This window comes from Amia ocellicauda, unplaced genomic scaffold (assembly GCF_036373705.1).
Source record: "Amia ocellicauda isolate fAmiCal2 unplaced genomic scaffold, fAmiCal2.hap1 HAP1_SCAFFOLD_26, whole genome shotgun sequence".
Classification (NCBI taxonomy): domain Eukaryota; kingdom Metazoa; phylum Chordata; class Actinopteri; order Amiiformes; family Amiidae; genus Amia; species Amia ocellicauda.
The window spans coordinates 133,918-160,779 of record NW_027102823.1 but is presented as its reverse complement, the minus strand read 5'-3'; the positions used below and the strand labels follow the sequence as shown (position 1 = coordinate 160,779).

Genomic DNA, 26,862 nt, shown 5'->3' with positions numbered 1-26,862 from the left:
GCCAAAAGAAGCAAAGAGGACTAGACAACTTGCCTAGACGCAACTGCATATTTTATTGTCACCTGGAAGGCCATCCAGGCTTTTCACCATCATGGCCCTTGGTCAACAAGGCGCCCGAACAGGGACTCAAACCCTGGACCCTCAGATTAAAAGTCTGAAGCGCTACCGGCTGAGCTACCCGGGCTTCAGTGAAGTGCTTCACAATGTGTTGGCTTCATGATTGTTCCAGACCGCTTTCTGGCCGGTTTAGAAAACTGGGCTGAGGGTGACAAGGGTCACATGCATATGAGATGTTTGGGCAATGCGAGTTCTCCACAACAAATCCGAATTTCCGGGGTTTTCTCCTTGTCCTCATGCAATTCCAATGGCTTGACATTTGGGAGCTCGTCCAAAACCGATGTCAAACCATAATCACGCCTTCCTTCGAGCCGGAATTGAACCAGCGACCTAAGGATGCCCGCTGCCTGAAACCTACAGTCCTCCGCTCTACCAACTGAGCTATCGAAGGTAAGCTTATCACCGTCTTCGCCTGGCAGTCTCAGTGGCAGTGCAAAGCCAAGAAGCACCGTGGCTTGGCTCAGTGGTTTTCAACCCGTGTGCCGTGAGGACTACCCAATTGTGTCGTGAGATTTTTATCCCCTGAAAAATATTATGTCATTTTGTTTGGTCAACTTCATAAATCTTGTATCAAATCAAACTTATTCAAATGTGTGAAAATATTACATTTATACATCACCTGTAGAAAGCGTTTCATAACTGAAATGTTGTGTTTGCCGGACTGAACGCACACCTACACTGAGTTGCAGTGCTATCAGTTGTATCGTAAGGTACACTTATAAATTTCAATTTAAGAAGTGAATTTATAGTATCACCTTATCACGAATCCTGGAATCTTGTAGAACTCAATTTCTGTAATAATTGGACACAGACACCAATTCCAAAGATATAAATTGTTAAATTTATTCAAAAACAAAGACTAAATGTAGCACTACACTAATTATACAAAAGGGAAAAGCTAATTAAAATTCAACTCTAGATCAACAAATCAAAGACAAATCACTTCCGTGACCAAATCAAAGACCATGGGATCGCATATGATAACACACAAATCGTTAAACAAAAAAGGTTATAAACACATTAACTACAATACCGGTTAGTAAGACGAAGGTGAGTCTCTCGTTAGTATTGTTAGTCAGACATTAAATAACTACGCAGGTTAGTATTTATGTCAGGTAACTTCTCGTTATATATATATATCAGTCTCATTTACGTTTAGGTGCCGAGAAAGATCCTATCATTACTTGTTACCACAATTTCCCTTAACTGATTATTATTCAATGATCAAGGATAGGCAGGGCCACCAATAATCTAACGTCTATTGACTTGTGTCAATTTCAGACTAAACAGTTAAACAGGAATGAGAAGATATTTCTCGGGGTTGACAGATTTTATTTCTAAAATTATCAACAAAACAGTTTAATGTAACACACATTTATATTTAAGAAAACTAAATGATATTACACATTCTAGAGTTATGAATCACAGAATAACATTTCTAATTGATTTCTCAAATGTCATGAATCATGAACTCCAAACTGTTGAACTTATCTGAACTTCGTCGCAGAGAGGCCTCTCTGTCTTCGGGCTCAGATCACAGCACACGGCACATGGTCCGTGTGGTTTGGAACAAAGGCAGTGCGGTTCGGCTTTGTCCAAGAACTTCCACTCAGTCGATGCACCTGGATTTTGGGGTTTCGCGAAATTAGAGTCTTTTCCAAACAGATTTTCCACTGGTTTGAAGGCTCCAAGGTTGTGCACAAAATCTTCTTTGTAAGCAGGGTTCCACCGTAGTTACTTGAAGACAAAGTCTTTGAGGAAAGCAGGGCCCTGTTTGTTCCAAGGGTCAAGTTTCTTAAGACTCAAATAGCTATTTAAATGACTGAACACTTTCATATACATTCGACTTACTCAATTGTCCAGCTGTAAAACTCCACTGATCAGGTGGGCACAGGCGGACATGCACAGTCTGTAAAGTTCTTTCTTTAATAAAGTCCTTTAATAGAATTCTTCGTACGGCTCAATCTCCTTCTCCCACTTTAACTCTTCTGTTGCCGGCAAAGACTTGGTTGGTTTCTGGTTCCGGTTCGGGCAACAGAGCTACAGCTTGAGCTGTGGCAGCGAGTTACTGGTTCAGGTGAGAGAGAAAGAGAGAGAGAGAGAGAGAGAGACTGTGCACTGTTCCTTATAGTCTGTCAGATCAATAGGTGATTGGTTCTTCAGTTCTTGAGATTGGATTTCGGTTTCAGCCCCCAGTGTCCTAATGGAGGGGGGCTTGATTTATGACTGATGTCAATCCATGCCATCTTTTGGAAATGCCGGTTGGCCCGGGTTCGTAGCTCTATGTCGGGATTTCGGCTCTCGTCCACTTCAAAGAGATTTTATCACCTACAGGCCCCTTTCTCCAGACATCTCATTGCAGGATTCAACCTATTTGGCCTCTTCTCAGTGCCATCCTCCCCAAAACTGTCACTTTGATGCAAACCAGTTCCAAGCTGACGAGCAAAGGAAATCTGATAACTTTGGGGGTGGAGAGGTCTTCTTTAGATCAGTGCTTCAGCTCAGAGCCCAAATGCTCTTATCAAAATACACCCAACATAACGCTACACAGTGGAACTGCAAGGCAATTGATTAAAGGGACAGATGGTGAATTCCTTTTTATCTTTACACTGTTGTTGGATGTCTCCTGTTCCTCTAAGTCTCATTTGGCTTTGGTTTCCCCCCTCTGTGTTGAATAATCGGGCTCTAAATAGCCCCGGCGTTTCTCCTGCAGTTCTTCGTTCTTTCCACTGCTAGCGCTGCCTTTGTGAAGGCAGATGGTGCTTGTGAGAAGTCAACAGCGTGTCCACCGAAAAGGGTGTCTGACTCCTGGTTTTGGATCCGGATGGGTTGATAACAGACCGAAACGGTTACAATATGATACTGCTTAGATTAACTGTGGATATGTATTGTGATCGTGCTCGGCTCAGGTGTGCGTTCAGTCTGCACACAAAACATTTCGGTCGCGAAACGTCTAATCAAATCGAATAAAACGGCGGGGATAGCATGTTTGATCCGTGTGCTATTGTTTTTCAACAATTGTAATGCCCTTTGTAACGTTTAACCACTTCGTTAAGTACAGCTTGTTATAGGATATTGTGAACTGAACCTATTTTGCTGTGAATTTATATTTACTGCGAATAGTTTATTGTGTCTGGTCTTGGTCTGTCTGCACTAAATAAATGATTTGTATCAAGGGATTATTTAGTTTGTCTGTGTACTTTTTTACCTAACCACTAAAGGCCACTCCTTGCACTTCACACATTTGCCCTTTTAATTACTCCCTTACTGACATACTTTAACATGCAATGTGCGTGTGATAATAGTTTTAGCAGCCTGTTGCCATTCAGGTGAGACAATACCTAGTAAATCCTTTTTTTTTTTTTTCATGTTGGTGCGCCGCGAAGGTTTTTGGTCTCAGCAAAGTGTGCCGTGGCATTACAACGCTTGGGAACCACTGGCTTGGCTTGTTGGGCATCCAGGTATGCACTGAGATTACGATCGGCACGATGATTGTCGTTCTCAGGAGAATTGTGTTTCTTTGCTGATCACGTTCTCTGTCGCTTTTTACACAGTTCTTACAAGTGGCACATTGGGGATGGAAACATCTCTCAGAGTTCCTGGCTTGACTTGCCTCCGGAAGAGAATATTTGCCCAGGCTGGATATCTGCCGATGGAAGCAGGGAACACCTTGCCTAGACGCAACTGTGTATCTCATTGTCACCAGGAAGGCCGTCCAGGCTTTTCAACATCATGGCCCTCGGTCAACAAGGTCTCAACACAGCACAGGTTTAGAAAACTGGCCTCAGGGTGAAACGGGTTAGGGTTAGGGGTTAGGGTTAGGGTTAGGGGTTAGGGTTAGGGGTTAGGGTTAGGGGTTAGGGTTAGGGTTAGGGGTAGGGGTAGGGTGAGGGTTAGGGTTAGGGTTAGGGTTAGGGTTAGGGTTAGGGTTAGGGTTAGGTTTAAAAAAATAGGTTATTGAGGTTGTCAGGTGAATCAAACCTTTGGTTCCTCTGACATCCTCAAGTGCACTGGCACTCACAGGTGTTGAGGCTATTGTTGTGTCCTTAAAAGATGCATCCGAAAGTATTCGTTCTATAGTCTGTTTTGTTAAGGTAATTCAGTGGGATGAGATGTGGTGTAATTGAATGATGTGAAGTTTGTATGTACAAGAATATGTCTTAAAAGTAAGGGGAATGTTTGGAATTGGGATTAAAATTTAATTATGGAGTCTGGAAGTCTATTACCTAGGTTTTTAAGGGAGTCTGGGTTTTGTTTTGGGGGGAATAAGTTATGGGGAATAAATTTAAGGATAAGTTGTGAAATTGATTATTGGGGATAGGATTGAGGGTTACATTTGAATAATGGTTAGGTTTAGGGATTGGGTTTAGAGGTTGGTTTGAGTGCCTAGTTAAATTGTGGGCTAATTATATTTTAGGGTTAGGGTTGGGGTTATTTTAGGGTTGAGTTTAAGGGTTAAGTTTAAGGGATAGGGTTAGGGTTGGGGTTATTTTAGGGTTGAGTTTAAGGGTTAAGTTTAAGGGATAGGTTTAGGGTTTAGGTTCAGGGGTAGGTTTAAGCTTGAAGGCCTAATTAAATTATGGGTTATTCATATTTGAGGTTAAATTTAGGGGTTAAATTTAGGGTTAGGGTTGGGGTTAGGGTTGGGGTTAGGGTTAGGGGTTGAGTTTAAGGGTTAGGTTTAGGGATTGGGTTTAGGGGTAGGTTTGAGTGCCTAGTTAAATTGTAGGGTAATTGTATTTTAGGGTTGAGTTTAAGGGTTAAGTTTGGGGTTTGAGTCTTAAGTTAAGGTTAGGTGTTGAGTTTAATTAGTCTAATTGTATTTTTGTGGTTGAGTTTTAGGAGTTAAATTTCGGGGTTAAGTTTGAGGGCCTAATTAAATTGTGAGATTGAATTAGGTGATAAAGTTTAGGGATTGGGTCTAAAATTTGGGTTGGAGATTAAGTTTGATGGCCTTGTTGGGTTTTTGGGGTTGGGTCTGAGGTTAGGTTAGGGTTGGGTTTTGGGGCTAAGTTTTTAAGTTTTAGATTACATTTTGGGACTACATTAAGGGGTAGAGGGTAGGTTGTAGTTTTGTATTTAGGGTTAAGGAGTAAGTTTGGGATTCGACTTATTATTTATTTTTTGACTTGTAAAATTGGGGGTTGTGATTGAGCTGAATGAATTGCTTGAAATTGAAGTTTAATTTTTTGGGGTGTAGGAAGTTAAATGTGGGTAGGTCTGAGGGCAACTACTGGGATTTTTTTGTGTTTGTTTTAAATCTTTCATTGAGTCCTAATGGGTAAATTGTATTTAGTTTGTGAATCCAGTGTCTCTCTCTTATTTGTCGTTGCATTGTATTCCAATTATGATTAGTTTCTAGACCTGTAACTGTCATTTGTTGTGTGTGATGTTCTATGAAGTGTTGCACTAAATGTGTGCGTCTATCCTTTTGTTTGTTAATATTATAAATGTGTTGACCTATTCTAGTACTAATCTGGTTTTTAGTCTCTCCGATGTATTTTAAATTGCAAGTTTTACATTGAATGAGGTATATTGCATTTTTTGTTTTATGTGTGATGCCTGACTGTAACTTGAATGTAGTTTTATTGCTTGTATTGGTGATATAGGCCAGCTGACGGAAGTAGGTTGGTTTAGACTTGGGTTTTCGGTTGGTGTTTTGGCATTTACTATGGACTAGTAGGTTATGTAGACTTTTGTTTTTCCGATATGCAGATATTATTTTGTGATTTGGGAGTATCTGGTGTCTGGATTGTTGTTTTTGAAAGTTTAGTTTAATGGAGTTGTTGATTTGAACTGTATATTGGGAATAAGTAGTGATTAGAGGTATAATAGTTTTATTGTCTTTAATTTTAGGTTGCAAAAATGTTTTTTTAATGTTCCTGAGGAAGGTTCTACTGTACCCTCTCTTGTAGAGTGCTGTAAATAGTGTATTGGTGGCCTTCTTAAATTCTGTGTCTTCTGTGCAGATGCGGTGAAATCTTAATAACTGTGATTTGATAAGACCTTTAAAGGTGTGCTTTGGATGGAAACTGTGTCTATGTAGTAGTGTATGTGTATCGGTTTCTTTAAAAAAAACTTTTGTGTCTAAAGTGTTGGTGCTCAAAAATTGTGGACCTTTATAAGTGCAAGTGTCCAGAAAATTAATTTCGGTCTTGTGAATGGTGCTCGTTACTTTAATGTGAGGGTGATGGTGATTGAGTTTCTGTATAAAAGTGTTGAATTCTGTTAAAGGATGGGGCCAGATTCCCCAAATGTCATCTAAAAATCTGTAGTAGTGGGTAGGTAGCAGTGTACATTGTTCTAGTATCGTCTGTTCCCAGTCAGCCATATAGATATTAGCATATGCTGGTGCAAACCTTTTTCCCATAGCTGTGCCCTTTATTTGTAAAAAGTGTTTGTTATTGAATTCAAAGTCATTTCTTTCTAGGCTAATTTGTAATAATTGTAGGATTTGGTTGTCTGGTCTGTTGATGTCTGGATAAAGTTTGAACCATTTTGAGACTGTGTTTAAACCTGTTATTGTATCTATGTTAGTGTAGAGATTTGTGACATCAATGGAGAAGAGCCAGGCATCATGTGGTACTATTATGCATTTTATTTTGTTGATGAAGTCATAGGTGTCTTTTATATAACTGGGGTGTTTTTGCGAGATGGGGTTAAGGAAATGGTCAATGTATTCCGCAATGTGGTATGTTTCGCTGTTACAATCTGATACTATGGGTCTACCAGTGGGGATTTGATAGGGAATGGTCCATGTGGAAGGGTGTTTGTGAATTTTTGGAAGTAGATAAAATTGTCTTGGTCTGGGTGCATTGGTCCCTCTTAAATATTGTTCCTGTTTGTTATTGATGTATTGTGTATGTCTAAGGGTCTGTAATATGTCCCGTATGTATATTTGATTTTGTAAGTAAATGGGTTCTGTTAATTGTTGATAATGTTCTGTATTGTCTAGTTGTCTATATGCTTCTGTTAGATATTGTGTTTTGTCCATAATTACTATTCTGCCCCCTTTATCCGCTGGTTTTATAATAATGTTCTTATTTTTTTGTAATTGTTGTAAAGCTCTCCTTTCCCCCTGTGTTAGGTTATCCAAGCGGTTATCTTGATTGTATTGTATATTGTAGCTGTAATTTTGGTCTGTTGTTATTAGTTGTCTTATATGTGGATGCATTTGATTATTTTTTGGTTCCCAAGTTGATTTGGGAATAAAAGGTCTAGGTGAATGTTGTGTATCCTTAAAGAAATCTGCTAATTTTAATCTACGATGATATGTTTGTATGTCTGCTTTAAGCTGTGTAGAAAAAATAAGGTCGGGGGTCGGGACAAAGGAAAGCCCTTTGTTTAAGAGATTCCTCTGTTCCATATTTAATCTGAATATTCTGGATAAGTTCAATATGTTAGGTGTGTCCTGTTGTATTAATTCTGTAGTGTTCCTGTTCACTGAAATGTTTGTGCTCACAGGATTTATAAGTTTAAATGCCTTATCCAGTGGTATAGGATTGTTTGTGCTGTTTGGGTAGTCCAGTGGATGTCATCGGAGAGAGTTCTATATGTTGTTGGGTCTATTGATGTGATATTATTGTAATTGTTCATTATGTATGAGTTTATTTCTCTAATGTTGTTTTGTGTATGTTCCTCCAGATGAGTTGAAAAGTTGATCATAGGGATATGCATCTGTGCCCGAGGAAATTTTATTTCTGCTGTTCGAACCATTTTCTGTAATTGCTTAATTGCGGTTTCTTTTACTTTTTGGTCCCTGTTATTGATTCCAAATGAAAGGATTAGATGTTGTACTTCCTTATTGAGGGCTGTGCGTTCTAGAATACTGGCAGCATGTATAAATTTGGCTCCTGGGTAGCTATCGATTTGTATATGTGAATTATTATGTTGCCCTATGGTATCCAAATTGGAATCCCCTATGATTACTATCGGTTTTGTTGTAGTTAAATGCCAATCTGTTCGTTTTCTCTCTGTGTTTGGGTGTCTATGAACCGTATATCGTGTATTTTCATGAGGTGGTGTTGTATTGAGGCTATCATTGTTTTCGAATTGTGAATCTGTTCCATCAGTATTATCCTGATCTGCGTCAATATTACTTGTGTCTATTATGGGGCTGTCCAGTGGAATCATATTTGTTGTAGAGTGGTGTATCTGGGCTGGTATTGTGGTTTGTCTAGGTTTGGCTATGGTTCGGGGAGGTAAGGGGTTAGTATATGGTAGTCTAGGGAGGCTGGGGTTTTCTTCTATTGGGGTTGATATTATGGTTGGTCTTGGTTTGGGTATATTGTGTGGGAGCAAGGGACTAGAATATGATAGTCTTGTAGGGATAGGAGTTTCTTCTATAGGGGACGAGTGAATGCCTTGTGAATCCGAAACTACCACATTACTGTAGAATCTAGCAGTTTTGGGTCTCTGTGTAGATAGGTTGGGTTCTAGTGTGGCTAAAGAAGCAAACTGATTACATAGTTGTGAATTAACATTCTGTGTGTCTATTAATCCGTTTGTTGATGCGATTTGTGTTTGATTAGTTAGGAGGATTTCAATTCGGTGCTTGGTTTTATGTAGAATTTCTGGCTTTAATCTATTTCCATAATTTCGTTTTGCCCATGTCATAGCTTGGTGCAGTTTATCTTTCCAGTTCGTTCCTTTGTATTGTAGAATGTCTTCTAGTAATGTGTTTAATGCATTTTCATAATGTACTTGCAATATCTGTAAATTTGTGTGCATCCAATTAATTGCGTTAGCTGTCAGTAGTTCTAAAGTATTAAATGTAGGGATAGCAGGTTTGATGTACTGTCCTAGTATTTTAGTTTGTCTTTGGAAGGCTATTGGTAATTTGTCTTGATAAATAGCACTATTTGTTATTGTTAGGTGATGACTAATCTGTATAATTTTGTAGAAATGTTTAACCATTTGTGTTCTGTCCATAGTGTTTGTAGATAGGATACAATACTATATAGTATGACAATTTATTTATTAATGGTTTTTAAAAAAAGGAAAAAATAATGTTGTAGTTAGCATTAACAAATTGCTCCAGCTAGTAAAAACAAAGGCTCTGCTATTGTTGTTCTTTAAGAAACCTCAGTATGATGTGCTTAAAATATCCTAAAAACAGAGCATAAAACAGTCTTTTAAAACAAAAATATACAGGAGTAATACAGATAAAAGAAAAGTCATACAAAATGCATCAATATATCGTACATGGGTAGGATGACTTTTTTCCGGTTTTGGGTTTAAAAGCAAGAGTAAATAAGTCCAATTCCTACCCTTGTAATTCCGTTGAAAGTCTTCCAAGTCCTGGTATCCGGTGTGTTGTCCGTTCTGTATCCGAGTTTGCCGAAAATAACAGTATGAATGTGTTGGTGGCCGTAGCGCTCCAGCCACTGTTCTCCAACCCGGGTTGGTTGAAGTTGATCTTCTTCTCCTGATCTTTTGGTGAATTTGCACGACGTTTCGCCAATTGTTAGGCTTTTTCAAGTGCTATATAATTCCCGTAATAGAAGGTGAGTATATTGGTGATTTGCAGTTATTATCCTGCAGTTTTAGGTCTTCATAATGCACTATGGGATTTGCTCCTTTGAATAAATGAAGTACCCATAGTGCTTTGGTCTTTTTTAATTCCCTTTTTAAAGGTGTAATTGACCTCCTGATCTTAATATAATCTGCAAAAGGAAACAAACTGTATAATTCTTCTATATCAATCATTTGTACATTTCTTGAATTTTGTTGACTTATCATGTAGCCTAACCTGGTGGCACTGGCTGGTTAGGTTTAAAAAAATAGGTTATTGAGGTTGTCAGGTGAATCAAACCTTTGGTTCCTCTGACATCCTCAAGTGCACTGGCACTCACAGGTGTTGAGGCTATTGTTGTGTCCTTAAAAGATGCATCCGAAAGTATTCGTTCTATAGTCTGTTTTGTTAAGGTAATTCAGTGGGATGAGATGTGGTGTAATTGAATGATGTGAAGTTTGTATGTACAAGAATACGTCTTAAAAGTAAGGGGAATGTTTGGAATTGGGATTAAAATTTAATTATGGAGTCTGGAAATCTATTACCTAGGTTTTTAAGGGAGTCTGGGTTTTGTTTTGGGGGGAATAAGTTATGGGGAATAAATTTAAGGATAAGTTGTGAAATTGATTATTGGGGATAGGATTGAGGGTTACATTTGAATAATGGTTAGGTTTAGGGATTGGGTTTAGAGGTTGGTTTGAGTGCCTAGTTAAATTGTGGGCTAATTATATTTTAGGGTTAGGGTTGGGGTTATTTTAGGGTTGAGTTTAAGGGTTAAGTTTAAGGGATAGGTTTAGGGTTTAGGTTCAGAGGTAGGTTTAAGCTTGAAGGCCTAATTAAATTATGGGTTATTCATATTTGAGGTTAAATTTAGGGGTTAAATTTAGGGTTGGGGTTAGGGTTGGGGTTAGGGTTAGGGGTTGAGTTTAAGGGTTAGGTTTAGGGATTGGGTTTAGGGGTAGGTTTGAGTGCCTAGTTAAATTGTGGGGTAATTGTATTTTAGGGTTGAGTTTAAGGGTTAAGTTTGGGGTTTGAGTCTTAAGTTAAGGTTAGGTGTTGAGTTTAATTAGTCTAATTGTATTTTTGTGGTTGAGTTTTAGGAGTTAAATTTCGGGGTTAAGTTTGAGGGCCTAATTAAATTGTGAGATTGAATTAGGTGATAAAGTTTAGGGATTGGGTCTAAAATTTGGGTTGGAGATTAAGTTTGATGGCCTTGTTGGGTTTTTGGGGTTGGGTCTGAGGTTAGGTTAGGGTTGGGTTTTGGGGCTAAGTTTTTAAGTTTTAGATTACATTTTGGGACTACATTAAGGGGTAGAGGGTAGGTTGTAGTTTTGTATTTAGGGTTAAGGAGTAAGTTTGGGATTCGACTTATTATTTATTTTTTGACTTGTAAAATTGGGGGTTGTGATTGAGCTGAACGAATTGCTTGAAATTGAAGTTTAATTTTTTGGGGTGTAGGAAGTTAAATGTGGGTAGGTCTGAGGGCAACTACTGGGATTTTTTTGTGTTTGTTTTAAATCTTTCATTGAGTCCTAATGGGTAAATTGTATTTAGTTTGTGAATCCAGTGTCTCTCTCTTATTTGTCGTTGCATTGTATTCCAATTATGATTAGTTTCTAGACCTGTAACTGTCATTTGTTGTGTGTGATGTTCTATGAAGTGTTGCACTAAATGTGTGCGTCTATCCTTTTGTTTGTTAATATTATAAATGTGTTGACCTATTCTAGTACTAATCTGGTTTTTAGTCTCTCCGATGTATTTTAAATTGCAAGTTTTACATTGAATGAGGTATATTGCATTTTTTGTTTTATGTGTGATGCCTGACTGTAACTTGAATGTAGTTTTATTGCTTGTATTGGTGATATAGGCCAGCTGACGGAAGTAGGTTGGTTTAGACTTGGGTTTTCGGTTGGTGTTTTGGCATTTACTATGGACTAGTAGGTTATGTAGACTTTTGTTTTTCCGATATGCAGATATTATTTTGTGATTTGGGAGTATCTGGTGTCTGGATTGTTGTTTTTGAAAGTTTAGTTTAATGGAGTTGTTGATTTGAACTGTATATTGGGAATAAGTAGTGATTAGAGGTATAATAGTTTTATTGTCTTTAATTTTAGGTTGCAAAAATGTTTTTTTAATGTTCCTGAGGAAGGTTCTACTGTACCCTCTCTTGTAGAGTGCTGTAAATAGTGTATTGGTGGCCTTCTTAAATTCTGTGTCTTCTGTGCAGATGCGGTGAAATCTTAATAACTGTGATTTGATAAGACCTTTAAAGGTGTGCTTTGGATGGAAACTGTGTCTATGTAGTAGTGTATGTGTATCGGTTTCTTTAAAAAAAACTTTTGTGTCTAAATTGTTGGTGCTCAAAAATTGTGGACCTTTATAAGTGCAAGTGTCCAGAAAATTAATTTCGGTCTTGTGAATGGTGCTCGTTACTTTAATGTGAGGGTGATGGTGATTGAGTTTCTGTATAAAAGTGTTGAATTCTGTTAAAGGATGGGGCCAGATTCCCCAAATGTCATCTAAAAATCTGTAGTAGTGGGTAGGTAGCAGTGTACATTGTTCTAGTATCGTCTGTTCCCAGTCAGCCATATAGATATTAGCATATGCTGGTGCAAACCTTTTTCCCATAGCTGTGCCCTTTATTTGTAAAAAGTGTTTGTTATTGAATTCAAAGTCATTTCTTTCTAGGCTAATTTGTAATAATTGTAGGATTTGGTTGTCTGGTCTGTTGATGTCTGGATAAAGTTTGAACCATTTTGAGACTGTGTTTAAACCTGTTATTGTATCTATGTTAGTGTAGAGATTTGTGACATCAATGGAGAAGAGCCAGGCATCATGTGGTACTATTATGCATTTTATTTTGTTGATGAAGTCATAGGTGTCTTTTATATAACTGGGGTGTTTTTGCGAGATGGGGTTAAGGAAATGGTCAATGTATTCCGCAATGTGGTATGTTTCGCTGTTACAATCTGATACTATGGGTCTACCAGTGGGGATTTGATAGGGAATGGTCCATGTGGAAGGGTGTTTGTGAATTTTTGGAAGTAGATAAAATTGTCTTGGTCTGGGTGCATTGGTCCCTCTTAAATATTGTTCCTGTTTGTTATTGATGTATTGTGTATGTCTAAGGGTCTGTAATATGTCCCGTATGTATATTTGATTTTGTAAGTAAATGGGTTCTGTTAATTGTTGATAATGTTCTGTATTGTCTAGTTGTCTATATGCTTCTGTTAGATATTGTGTTTTGTCCATAATTACTATTCTGCCCCCTTTATCCGCTGGTTTTATAATAATGTTCTTATTTTTTTGTAATTGTTGTAAAGCTCTCCTTTCCCCCTGTGTTAGGTTATCCAAGCGGTTATCTTGATTGTATTGTATATTGTAGCTGTAATTTTGGTCTGTTGTTATTAGTTGTCTTATATGTGGATGCATTTGATTATTTTTTGGTTCCCAAGTTGATTTGGGAATAAAAGGTCTAGGTGAATGTTGTGTATCCTTAAAGAAATCTGCTAATTTTAATCTACGATGATATGTTTGTATGTCTGCTTTAAGCTGTGTAGAAAAAATAAGGTCGGGGGTCGGGACAAAGGAAAGCCCTTTGTTTAAGAGATTCCTCTGTTCCATATTTAATCTGAATATTCTGGATAAGTTCAATATGTTAGGTGTGTCCTGTTGTATTAATTCTGTAGTGTTCCTGTTCACTGAAATGTTTGTGCTCACAGGATTTATAAGTTTAAATGCCTTATCCAGTGGTATAGGATTGTTTGTGCTGTTTGGGTAGTCCAGTGGATGTCATCGGAGAGAGTTCTATATGTTGTTGGGTCTATTGACGTGATATTATTGTAATTGTTCATTATGTATGAGTTTATTTCTCTAATGTTGTTTTGTGTATGTTCCTCCAGATGAGTTGAAAAGTTGATCATAGGGATATGTATCTGTGCCCGAGGAAATTTTATTTCTGCTGTTCGAACCATTTTCTGTAATTGCTTAATTGCGGTTTCTTTTACTTTTTGGTCCCTGTTATTGATTCCAAATGAAAGGATTAGATGTTGTACTTCCTTATTGAGGGCTGTGCGTTCTAGAATACTGGAAGCATGTATAAATTTGGCTCCTGGGTAGCTATCGATTTGTATATGTGAATTATTATGTTGCCCTATGGTATCCAAATTGGAATCCCCTATGATTACTATCGGTTTTGTTGTAGTTAAATGCCAATCTGTTAGTTTTCTCTCTGTGTTTGGGTGTCTATGAACCGTATATCGTGTATTTTCATGAGGTGGTGTTGTATTGAGGCTATCATTGTTTTCGAATTGTGAATCTGTTCCATCAGTATTATCCTGATCTGCGTCAATATTACTTGTGTCTATTATGGGGCTGTCCAGTGGAATCATATTTGTTGTAGAGTGGTGTATCTGGGCTGGTATTGTGGTTTGTCTAGGTTTGGCTATGGTTCAGGGAGGTAAGGGGTTATGTATCTGTGCCCGAGGAAATTTTATTTCTGCTGTTCGAACCATTTTCTGTAATTGCTTAATTGCGGTTTCTTTTACTTTTTGGTCCCTGTTATTGATTCCAAATGAAAGGATTAGATGTTGTACTTCCTTATTGAGGGCTGTGCGTTCTAGAATACTGGCAGCATGTATAAATTTGGCTCCTGGGTAGCTATCGATTTGTATATGTGAATTATTATGTTGCCCTATGGTATCCAAATTGGAATCCCCTATGATTACTATCGGTTTTTTTGTAGTTAAATGCCAATCTGTTAGTTTTCTCTCTGTGTTTGGGTGTCTATGAACCGTATATCGTGTATTTTCATGAGGTGGTGTTGTATTGAGGCTATCATTGTTTTCGAATTGTGAATCTGTTCCATCAGTATTATCCTGATCTGCGTCAATATTACTTGTGTCTATTATGGGGCTGTCCAGTGGAATCATATTTGTTGTAGAGTGGTGTATCTGGGCTGATATTGTGGTTTGTCTAGGTTTGGCTATGGTTCGGGGAGGTAAGGGGTTAGTATATGGTAGTCTAGGGAGGCTGGGGTTTTCTTCTATTGGGGTTGATATTATGGTTGGTCTTGGTTTGGGTATATTGTGTGGGAGCAAGGGACTAGAATATGATAGTCTTGTAGGGATAGGAGTTTCTTCTATAGGGGACGAGTGAATGCCTTGTGAATCCGAAACTACCACATTACTGTAGAATCTAGCAGTTTTGGGTCTCTGTGTAGATAGGTTGGGTTCTAGTGTGGCTAAAGAAGCAAACTGATTACATAGTTGTGAATTAACATTCTGTGTGTCTATTAATCCGTTTGTTGATGCGATTTGTGTTTGATTAGTTAGGAGGATTTCAATTCGGTGCTTGGTTTTATGTAGAATTTCTGGCTTTAATCTATTTCCATAATTTCGTTTTGCCCATGTCATAGCTTGGTGCAGTTTATCTTTCCAGTTCGTTCCTTTGTATTGTAGAATGTCTTCTAGTAATGTGTTTAATGCATTTTCATAATGTACTTGCAATATCTGTAAATTTGTGTGCATCCAATTAATTGCGTTAGCTGTCAGTAGTTCTAAAGTATCAAATGTAGGGATAGCAGGTTTGATGTACTGTCCTAGTATTTTAGTTTGTCATTGGAAGGCTATTGGTAATTTGTCTTGATAAATAGCACTATTTGTTATTGTTAGGTGATGACTAATCTGTATAATTTTGTAGAAATGTTTAACCATTTGTGTTCTGTCCATAGTGTTTGTAGATAGGATACAATACTATATAGTATGACAATTTATTTATTAATGGTTTTTAAAAAAAGGAAAAAATAATGTTGTAGTTAGCATTAACAAATTGCTCCAGCTAGTAAAAACAAAGGCTCTGCTATTGTTGTTCTTTAAGAAACCTCAGTATGATGTGCTTAAAATATCCTAAAAACAGAGCATAAAACAGTCTTTTAAAACAAAAATATACAGGAGTAATACAGATAAAAGAAAAGTCATACAAAATGCATCAATATATCGTACATAGGTAGGATGACTTTTTTCCGGTTTTGGGTTTAAAAGCAAGAGTAAATAAGTCCAATTCCTACCCTTGTAATTCCGTTGAAAGTCTTCCAAGTCCTGGTATCCGGTGTGTTGTCCGTTCTGTATCCGAGTTGAATCCTGCAATGAGATGTCTGGAGAAAGGGGCCTGTAGGTGATAAAATCTCTTTGAAGTGGACGAGAGCCGAAATCCCGACATAGAGCTACGAACCCGGGCCAACCGGCATTTCCAAAAGATGGCATGGATTGACATCAGTCATAAATCAAGCCCCCCTCCATTAGGACACTGGGGGCTGAAACCGAAATCCAATCTCAAGAACTGAAGAACAAATCACCTATTGATCTGACAGACTATAAGGAACAGTGCACAGTCTCTCTCTCTCTCTCTCTTTCTCTCTCACCTGAACCAGTAACTCGCTGCCACAGCTCAAGCTGTAGCTCTGTTGCTATTTGGCCTCTTCTCGGTGCCATCCTCCCCAAAACTGTCACTTTGATGCAAACCAGTTCCAAGCTGATGAGCAAAGGAAATCTGATAACTTTGGGGGTGGAGAGGTCTTCTTTAGATCAGTGCTTCAGCTCAGAGCCCAAATGCTCTTATCAAAATACACCCAACATAACGCTACACAGTGGAACTGCAAGGCAATTGATTAAAGGGACAGATGGTGAATTCCTTTTTATCTTTACACTGTTGTTGGATGTCTCCTGTTCCTCTAAGTCTCATTTGGCTTTGGTTTCCCCCCTCTGTGTTGAATAATCGGGCTCTAAATAGCCCCGGCGTTTCTCCTGCAGTTCTTCGTTCTTTCCACTGCTAGCGCTGCCTTTGTGAAGGCAGATGGTGCTTGTGAGAAGTCAACAGCGTGTCCACCGAAAAGGGTGTCTGACTCCTGGTTTTGGATCCGGATGGGTTGATAACAGACCGAAACGGTTACAATATGATACTGCTTAGATTAACTGTGGATATGTATTGTGATCGTGCTCGGCTCAGGTGTGCGTTCAGTCTGCACACAAAACATTTCGGTCGCGAAACGTCTAATCAAATCGAATAAAACGGCGGGGATAGCATGTTTGATCCGTGTGCTATTGTTTTTCAACAATTGTAATGCCCTTTGTAACGTTTAACCACTTCGTTAAATACAGCTCGTTATAGGATATTGTGAACTGAACCTATTTTGCTGTGAATTTATATTTACTGCGAATAGTTTATTGTGTCTGGTCTTGGTCTGTCTGCACTAAATAAATGATTTGTATCAAGGGATTATTTAGTTTGTCTGTGTACTTTTTTACCTAACCACTAAAGGCCACTCCTTGCACTTCACACATTTGCCCTTTTAATTACTCCCTTACTGACATACTTTAACATGCAATGTGCGTGTGATAATAGTTTTAGCAGCCTGTTGCCATTCAGGTGAGACAATACCTAGTAAATCCTTTTTTTTTTTTTCATGTTGGTGCGCCGCGAAGGTTTTTGGTCTCAGCAAAGTGTGCCGTGGCATTACAACGCTTGGGAACCACTGGCTTGACTTGTTGGGCATCCAGGTATGCACTGAGATTACGATCGGCACGATGATTGTCGTTCTCAGGAGAATTGTGTTTCTTTGCTGATCACGTTCTCTGTCGCTTTTTACACAGTTCTTACAAGTGGCACATTGGGGATGAGGAGCAGAGCATGCTGACACGCATAGCTGTGGACTTCTGCATGGCATGGGGCCACAGGTCATTCCAAGTATTTCAAGACGCCTGCAAATGTGTGGACACGTTGTGTTGGCCCAACCCTCACAGATTGTGCCAAGTCAAGTAGAGATGCATGTTGTGCTGTTCTAAAGTGACACGTCGTCAACGGCAAAAACATCTCTCAGAGTTCCTGGCTTGACTTGCCTCTGGAAGACAACACTTGCCCAGGCTGGATATTTGCCGAAAGAAGCAAAGAGGACTAGACACCTTGCCTAGACGCAACTGCATATTGTCACCTGGAAGGCCATGCAGGCTTTTCACCATCATGGCCCTCGGTCAACAAGGCACCCGAACAGGGACTCAAACCCTGGACCCTCAGATTAAAAGTCTGATGCTCTACCGGCTGAGCTACCTGGGCTGCAGTGAAGTGCTTCACAATGTGTTGGCTTCATGATTTTTCCAGACCGCTTTCTGGCCGGTTTAGAAAACTGGGCTCAGGGTGACAAGGGTCACATGCATATGAGATGTTTGGGCAATGCGAGTTCTCCACAACAAATCCGAATTTCCGGGGTTTTCTCCTTGTCCTCATGCAAATCCAATGGCTTGACATTTGGGAGCTCGTCCAAAACCAATGTCAAACCATAATCACGCCTTCCTTCGAGCCGGAATTGAACCAGCGACCTAAGGATGCCCGCTGCCTGAAACCTACAGTCCTCCGCTCTACCAACTGAGCTATCGAAGGTTAGCTACTCAGCATCTTCGCCTGGCAGTCTCAGTGGCAGTGCAAAGCCAAGTAGCACCGTGGCTTGGCTCAGTGGTTTTCAACCCGTGTGCCGTGAGGACTACCCAATTGTGTCGTGAGATTTTTATCCCCTGAAAAATATTATGTCATTTTGTTTGGTCAACTTCATAAATCTTGTATCAAATCAAACTTATTCAAATGTGTGAAAATATTACATTTATACATCACCTGTAGAAAGCGTTTCATAACTGAAATGTTGTGTTTGCCGGACTGAACGCACACCTACACTGAGTTGCAGTGCTATCAGTTGTATCGTAAGGTACACTTATAAATTTCAATTTAAGAAGTGAATTTATAGTATCACCTTATCACGAATCCTGGAATCTTGTAGAACTCAATTTCTGTAATAATTGGACACAGACACCAATTCCAAAGATATAAATTGTTAAATTTATTCAAAAACAAAAACTAAATGTAGCACTACACTAATTATACAAAAGGGAAAAGCTAATTAAAATTCAACTCTAGATCAACAAATCAAAGACAAATCACTTCCGTGACCAAATCAAAGACCATGGGATCGCATATGATAACACACAAATCGTTAAACAAAAAAGCTTATAAACACATTAACTACAATACCGGTTAGTAAGACGAAGGTGAGTCTCTCCTTAGTATTGTTAGTCAGACATTAAATAACTACGCAGGTTAGTATTTATGTCAGGTAACTTCTCGTTATATATATATATCAGTCTCATTTACGTTTAGGTGCCGAGAAAGATCCTATCATTACTTGTTACCACAATTTCCCTTAACTGATTATTATTCAATGATCAAGGATAGGCAGGGCCACCAATAATCTAACGTCTATTGACTTGTGTCAATTTCAGACTAAACAGTTAATCAGGAATGAGAAGATATTTCTCGGGGTTGACAGATTTTATTTCTAAAATTATCAACAAAACAGTTTAATGTAACACACATTTATATTTAAGAAAACTAAATGATATTACACATTCTAGAGTTATGAATCACAGAATAACATTTCTAATTGATTTCTCAAATGTCATGAATCATGAACTCCAAACTGTTAAACTTATCTGAACTTCGTCGCAGAGAGGCCTCTCTGTCTTCGGGCTCAGATCACAGCACACGGCACATGGTCCGTGTGGTTTGTAACAAAGGCAGTGCGGTTCGGCTTTGTCCAAGAACTTCCACTCAGTCGATGCACCTGGAAGTTGGGGTTTCGCGAAATTAGAGTCTTTTCCAAACAGATTTTCCACTGGTTTGAAGGCTCCAAGGTTGTGCACAAAATCTTCTTTGTAAGCAGGGTTCCACCGTAGTTACTTGAAGACAAAGTCTTTGAGGAAAGCAGGGCCCTGTTTGTTCCAAGGGTCAAGTTTCTTAAGACTCAAATAGCTATTTAAATGACTGAACACTTTCATATACATTCGACTTACTCAATTGTCCAGCTGTAAAACTCCACTGATCAGGTGGGCACAGGCGGACATGCACAGTCTGTAAAGTTCTTTCTTTAATAAAGTCCTTGAATAGAATTCTTCGTACGGCTCAATCTCCTTCTCCCAGTTTAACTCTTCTGTTGCCGGCAAAGACTTGGTTGGTTTCTGGTTCCGGTTCGGGCAACAGAGCTACAGCTTGAGCTGTGGCAGCGAGTTACTGGTTCAGGTGAGAGAGAAAGAGAGAGAGAGAGAGAGAGAGAGAGACTGTGCACTGTTCCTTATAGTCTGTCAGATCAATAGGTGATTGGTTCTTCAGTTCTTGAGATTGAATTTCGGTTTCAGCCCCCAGTGTCCTAATGGAGGGGGGCTTGATTTATGACTGATGTCAATCCATGCCATCTTTTGGAAATGCCGGTTGGCCCCGGTTCGTAGCTCTATGTCGGGATTTCGGCTCTCGTCCACTTCAAAGAGTTTTTATCACCTACAGGTCCCTTTCTCCAGACATCTCATAGCAGGATTCAACCTATTTGGCCTCTTCTCGGTGCCATCCTCCCCAAAACTGTCACTTTGATGCAAACCAGTTCCAAGCTGATGAGCAAAGGAAATCTGATAACTTTGGGGGTGGAGAGGTCTTCTTTAGATCAGTGCTTCAGCTCAGAGCCCAAATGCTCTTATCAAAATACACCCAACATAACGCTACACAGTGGAACTGCAAGGCAATTGATTAAAGGGACAGATGGTGAATTCCTTTTTATCTTTACACTGTTGTTGGATGTCTCCTGTTCCTCTAAGTCTCATTTGGCTTTGGTTTCCCCCCTCTGTGTTGAATAATCGGGCTCTAAATAGCCCCGGCGTTTCTCCTGCAGTTCTTCGTTCTTTCCACTGCTAGCGCTGCCTTTGTGAAGGCAGATGGTGCTTGTGAGAAGTCAACAGCGTGTCCACCGAAAAGGGTGTCCGACTCCTGGTTTTGGATCCGGATGGGTTGATAACAGACCGAAACGGTTACAATATGATACTGCTTAGATTAACTGTGGATATGTATTGTGATCGTGCTCGGCTCAGGTGTGCGTTCAGTCTGCACACAAAACATTTCGGTCGCGAAACGTCTAATCAAATCGAATAAAACGGCAGGGATAGCATGTTTGATCCGTGTGCTATTGTTTTTCAACAATTGTAATGCCCTTTGTAACGTTTAACCACTTCGTTAAATACAGCTTGTTATAGGATATTGTGAACTGAACCTATTTTGCTGTGAATTTATATTTACTACGAATAGTTTATTGTGTCTGGTCTTGGTCTGTCTGCACTAAATAAATGATTTGTATCAAGGGATTATTTAGTTTGTCTGTGTACTTTTTTACCTAACCACTAAAGGACACTCCTTGCACTTCACACATTTGCCCTTTTAATTACTCCCTTACTGACATACTTTAACATGCAATGTGCGTGTGATAATAGTTTTAGCAGCCTGTTGCCATTCAGGTGAGACAATACCTAGTAAATCCTTTTTTTTTTTTTCATGTTGGTGCGCCGCGAAGGTTTTTGGTCTCAGCAAAGTGTGCCGTGGCATTACAACGCTTGGGAACCACTGGCTTGGCTTGTTGGGCATCCAGGTATGCACTGAGATTACGATCGGCACGATGATTGTCGTTCTCAGGAGAATTGTGTTTCTTTGCTGATCACGTTCTCTGTCGCTTTTTACACAGTTCTTACAAGTGGCACATTGGGGATGGAAACATCTCTCAGAGTTCCTGGCTTGACTTGCCTCCGGAAGACAATATTTGCCCAGGCTGGATATTTGCCGATGGAAGCAGGGAACACCTTGCCTAGACGCAACTGTGTATCTCATTGTCACCAGGAAGGCCGTCCAGGCTTTTCACCATCATGGCCCTCGGTCAACAAGGTCTCAACACAGCACAGGTTTAGAAAACTGGCCTCAGGGTGAAACGGGTTAGGGTTAGGGGTTAGGGTTAGGGTTAGGGGTTAGGGTTAGGGTTAGGGGTTAGGGGTTAGGGTTAGGGGTTAGGGGTTAGGGGTAGGGTTAGGGGTAGGGGTAGGGTTAGGGTTAGGTTTAAAAAAATAGGTTATTGAGGTTGTCAGGTGAATCAAACCTTTGGTTCCTCTGACATCCTCAAGTGCACTGGCACTCACAGGTGTTGAGGCTATTGTTGTGTCCTTAAAAGATGCATCCGAAAGTATTCGTTCTATAGTCTGTTTTGTTAAGGTAATTCAGTGGGATGAGATGTGGTGTAATTGAATGATGTGAAGTTTGTATGTACAAGAATATGTCTTAAAAGTAAGGGGAATGTTTGGAATTGGGATTAAAATTTAATTATGGAGTCTGGAAGTCTATTACCTAGGTTTTTAAGGGAGTCTGGGTTTTGTTTTGGGGGAATAAGTTATGGGGAATAAATTTAAGGATAAGTTGTGAAATTGATTATTGGGGATAGGATTGAGGGTTACATTTGAATAATGGTTAGGTTTAGGGATTGGGTTTAGAGGTTGGTTTGAGTGCCTAGTTAAATTGTGGGCTAATTATATTTTAGGGTTAGGGTTGGGGTTATTTTAGGGTTGAGTTTAAGGGTTAAGTTTAAGGGATAGGGTTAGGGTTTAGGTTCAGGGGTAGGTTTAAGCTTGAAGGCCTAATTAAATTATGGGTTATTCATATTTGAGGTTAAATTTAGAGGTTAAATTTAGGGTTAGGGTTGGGGTTAGGGTTGGGGTTAGGGGTTGAGTTTAAGGGTTAGGTTTAGGGATTGGGTTTAGGGGTAGGTTTGAGTGCCTAGTTAAATTGTGGGGTAATTGTATTTTAGGGTTGAGTTTAAGGGTTAAGTTTGGGGTTTGAGTCTTAAGTTAAGGTTAGGTGTTGAGTTTAATTAGTCTAATTGTATTTTTGTGGTTGAGTTGTAGGAGTTAAATTTCGGGGTTAAGTTTGAGGGCCTAATTAAATTGTGAGATTGAATTAGGTGATAAAGTTTAGGGATTGGGTCTAAAATTTGGGTTGGAGATTAAGTTTGATGGCCTTGTTGGGTTTTTGGGGTTGGGTCTGAGGTTAGGTTAGGGTTGGGTTTTGGGGCTAAGTTTTTAAGTTTTAGATTACATTTTGGGACTACATTAAGGGGTAGAGGGTAGGTTGTAGTTTTGTATTTAGGGTTAAGGAGTAAGTTTGGGATTCAACTTATTATTTATTTTTTGACTTGTAAAATTGGGGGTTGTGATTGAGCTGAACGAATTGCTTGAAATTGAAGTTTAATTTTTTGGGGTGTAGGAAGTTAAATGTGGGTAGGTCTGAGGGCAACTACTGGGATTTTTTTGTGTTTGTTTTAAATCTTTCATTGAGTCCTAATGGGTAAATTGTATTTAGTTTGTGAATCCAGTGTCTCTCTCTTATTTGTCGTTGCATTGTATTCCAATTATGATTAGTTTCTAGACCTGTAACTGTCATTTGTTGTGTGTGATGTTCTATGAAGTGTTGCACTAAATGTGTGCGTCTATCCTTTTGTTTGTTAATATTATAAATGTGTTGACCTATTCTAGTACTAATCTGGTTTTTAGTCTCTCCGATGTATTTTAAATTGCAAGTTTTACATTGAATGAGGTATATTGCATTTTTTGTTTTATGTGTGATGCCTGACTGTAACTTGAATGTAGTTTTATTGCTTGTATTGGTGATATAGGCCAGCTGACGGAAGTAGGTTGGTTTAGACTTGGGTTTTCGGTTGGTGTTTTGGCATTTACTATGGACTAGTAGGTTATGTAGACTTTTGTTTTTCCGATATGCAGATATTATTTTGTGATTTGGGAGTATCTGGTGTCTGGATTGTTGTTTTTGAAAGTTTAGTTTAATGGAGTTGTTGATTTGAACTGTATATTGGGAATAAGTAGTGATTAGAGGTATAATAGTTTTATTGTCTTTAATTTTAGGTTGCAAAAATGTTTTTTTAATGTTCCTGAGGAAGGTTCTACTGTACCCTCTCTTGTAGAGTGCTGTAAATAGTGTATTGGTGGCCTTCTTAAATTCTGTGTCTTCTGTGCAGATGCGGTGAAATCTTAATAACTGTGATTTGATAAGACCTTTAAAGGTGTGCTTTGGATGGAAACTGTGTCTATGTAGTAGTGTATGTGTATCGGTTTCTTTAAAAAAAACTTTTGTGTCTAAATTGTTGGTGCTCAAAAATTGTGGACCTTTATAAGTGCAAGTGTCCAGAAAATTAATTTCGGTCTTGTGAATGGTGCTCGTTACTTTAATGTGAGGGTGATGGTGATTGAGTTTCTGTATAAAAGTGTTGAATTCTGTTAAAGGATGGGGCCAGATTCCCCAAATGTCATCTAAAAATCTGTAGTAGTGGGTAGGTAGCAGTGTACATTGTTCTAGTATCGTCTGTTCCCAGTCAGCCATATAGATATTAGCATATGCTGGTGCAAACCTTTTTCCCATAGCTGTGCCCTTTATTTGTAAAAAGTGTTTGTTATTGAATTCAAAGTCATTTCTTTCTAGGCTAATTTGTAATAATTGTAGGATTTGGTTGTCTGGTCTGTTGATGTCTGGATAAAGTTTGAACCATTTTGAGACTGTGTTTAAACCTGTTATTGTATCTATGTTAGTGTAGAGATTTGTGACATCAATGGAGAAGAGCCAGGCATCATGTGGTACTATTATGCATTTTATTTTGTTGATGAAGTCATAGGTGTCTTTTATATAACTGGGGTGTTTTTGCGAGATGGGGTTAAGGAAATGGTCAATGTATTCCGCAATGTGGTATGTTTCGCTGTTACAATCTGATACTATGGGTCTACCAGTGGGGATTTGATAGGGAATGGTCCATGTGGAAGGGTGTTTGTGAATTTTTGGAAGTAGATAAAATTGTCTTGGTCTGGGTGCATTGGTCCCTCTTAAATATTGTTCCTGTTTGTTATTGATGTATTGTGTATGTCTAAGGGTCTGTAATATGTCCCGTATGTATATTTGATTTTGTAAGTAAATGGGTTCTGTTAATTGTTGATAATGTTCTGTATTGTCTAGTTGTCTATATGCTTCTGTTAGATATTGTGTTTTGTCCATAATTACTATTCTGCCCCCTTTATCCGCTGGTTTTATAATAATGTTCTTATTTTTTTGTAATTGTTGTAAAGCTCTCCTTTCCCCCTGTGTTAGGTTATCCAAGCGGTTATCTTGATTGTATTGTATATTGTAGCTGTAATTTTGGTCTGTTGTTATTAGTTGTCTTATATGTGGATGCATTTGATTATTTTTTGGTTCCCAAGTTGATTTGGGAATAAAAGGTCTAGGTGAATGTTGTGTATCCTTAAAGAAATCTGCTAATTTTAATCTACGATGATATGTTTGTATGTCTGCTTTAAGCTGTGTAGAAAAAATAAGGTCGGGGGTCGGGACAAAGGAAAGCCCTTTGTTTAAGAGATTCCTCTGTTCCATATTTAATCTGAATATTCTGGATAAGTTCAATATGTTAGGTGTGTCCTGTTGTATTAATTCTGTAGTGTTCCTGTTCACTGAAATGTTTGTGCTCACAGGATTTATAAGTTTAAATGCCTTATCCAGTGGTATAGGATTGTTTGTGCTGTTTGGGTAGTCCAGTGGATGTCATCGGAGAGAGTTCTATATGTTGTTGGGTCTATTGATGTGATATTATTGTAATTGTTCATTATGTATGAGTTTATTTCTCTAATGTTGTTTTGTGTATGTTCCTCCAGATGAGTTGAAAAGTTGATCATAGGGATATGCATCTGTGCCCGAGGAAATTTTATTTCTGCTGTTCGAACCATTTTCTGTAATTGCTTAATTGCGGTTTCTTTTACTTTTTGGTCCCTGTTATTGATTCCAAATGAAAGGATTAGATGTTGTACTTCCTTATTGAGGGCTGTGCGTTCTAGAATACTGGCAGCATGTATAAATTTGGCTCCTGGGTAGCTATCGATTTGTATATGTGAATTATTATGTTGCCCTATGGTATCCAAATTGGAATCCCCTATGATTACTATCGGTTTTGTTGTAGTTAAATGCCAATCTGTTAGTTTTCTCTCTGTGTTTGGGTGTCTATGAACCGTATATCGTGTATTTTCATGAGGTGGTGTTGTATTGAGGCTATCATTGTTTTCGAATTGTGAATCTGTTCCATCAGTATTATCCTGATCTGCGTCAATATTACTTGTGTCTATTATGGGGCTGTCCAGTGGAATCATATTTGTTGTAGAGTGGTGTATCTGGGCTGGTATTGTGGTTTGTCTAGGTTTGGCTATGGTTCGGGGAGGTAAGGGGTTAGTATATGGTAGTCTAGGGAGGCTGGGGTTTTCTTCTATTGGGGTTGATATTATGGTTGGTCTTGGTTTGGGTATATTGTGTGGGAGCAAGGGACTAGAATATGATAGTCTTGTAGGGATAGGAGTTTCTTCTATAGGGGACGAGTGAATGCCTTGTGAATCCGAAACTACCACATTACTGTAGAATCTAGCAGTTTTGGGTCTCTGTGTAGATAGGTTGGGTTCTAGTGTGGCTAAAGAAGCAAACTGATTACATAGTTGTGAATTAACATTCTGTGTGTCTATTAATCCGTTTGTTGATGCGATTTGTGTTTGATTAGTTAGGAGGATTTCAATTCGGTGCTTGGTTTTATGTAGAATTTCTGGCTTTAATCTATTTCCATAATTTCGTTTTGCCCATGTCATAGCTTGGTGCAGTTTATCTTTCCAGTTCGTTCCTTTGTATTGTAGAATGTCTTCTAGTAATGTGTTTAATGCATTTTCATAATGTACTTGCAATATCTGTAAATTTGTGTGCATCCAATTAATTGCGTTAGCTGTCAGTAGTTCTAAAGTATCAAATGTAGGGATAGCAGGTTTGATGTACTGTCCTAGTATTTTAGTTTGTCTTTGGAAGGCTATTGGTAATTTGTCTTGATAAATAGCACTATTTGTTATTGTTAGGTGATGACTAATCTGTATAATTTTGTAGAAATGTTTAACCATTTGTGTTCTGTCCATAGTGTTTGTAGATAGGATACAATACTATATAGTATGACAATTTATTTATTAATGGTTTTTAAAAAAAGGAAAAAATAATGTTGTAGTTAGCATTAACAAATTGCTCCAGCTAGTAAAAACAAAGGCTCTGCTATTGTTGTTCTTTAAGAAACCTCAGTATGATGTGCTTAAAATATCCTAAAAACAGAGCATAAAACAGTCTTTTAAAACAAAAATATACAGGAGTAATACAGATAAAAGAAAAGTCATACAAAATGCATCAATATATCGTACATGGGTAGGATGACTTTTTTCCGGTTTTGGGTTTAAAAGCAAGAGTAAATAAGTCCAATTCCTACC

General features: G+C 38.6%; 4 non-coding genes across 4 annotated transcripts; all 4 read right to left on the bottom strand.

Annotated features, from left to right (window-relative positions):
• Positions 1–111: 111 nt before the first annotated feature.
• On the bottom strand, positions 112–184 carry trnak-uuu (transfer RNA lysine (anticodon UUU)). Its single transcript has one exon. It is a non-coding gene; the product is annotated as a tRNA-Lys (tRNA).
• Positions 185–419: 235 nt separating this feature from the next.
• trnay-gua (transfer RNA tyrosine (anticodon GUA)) lies at positions 420–508 on the bottom strand. Its single transcript is given in 2 exon segments — positions 420–455; positions 472–508. It is a non-coding gene; the product is annotated as a tRNA-Tyr (tRNA).
• Positions 509–17,667: 17,159 nt separating this feature from the next.
• On the bottom strand, positions 17,668–17,740 carry trnak-uuu (transfer RNA lysine (anticodon UUU)). Its single transcript has one exon. It is a non-coding gene; the product is annotated as a tRNA-Lys (tRNA).
• A 235-nt stretch (positions 17,741–17,975) lies between these two features.
• Positions 17,976–18,064, bottom strand: trnay-gua (transfer RNA tyrosine (anticodon GUA)). Its single transcript is given in 2 exon segments — positions 17,976–18,011; positions 18,028–18,064. It is a non-coding gene; the product is annotated as a tRNA-Tyr (tRNA).
• Between the last annotated feature and the right edge of the window lie 8,798 nt (positions 18,065–26,862).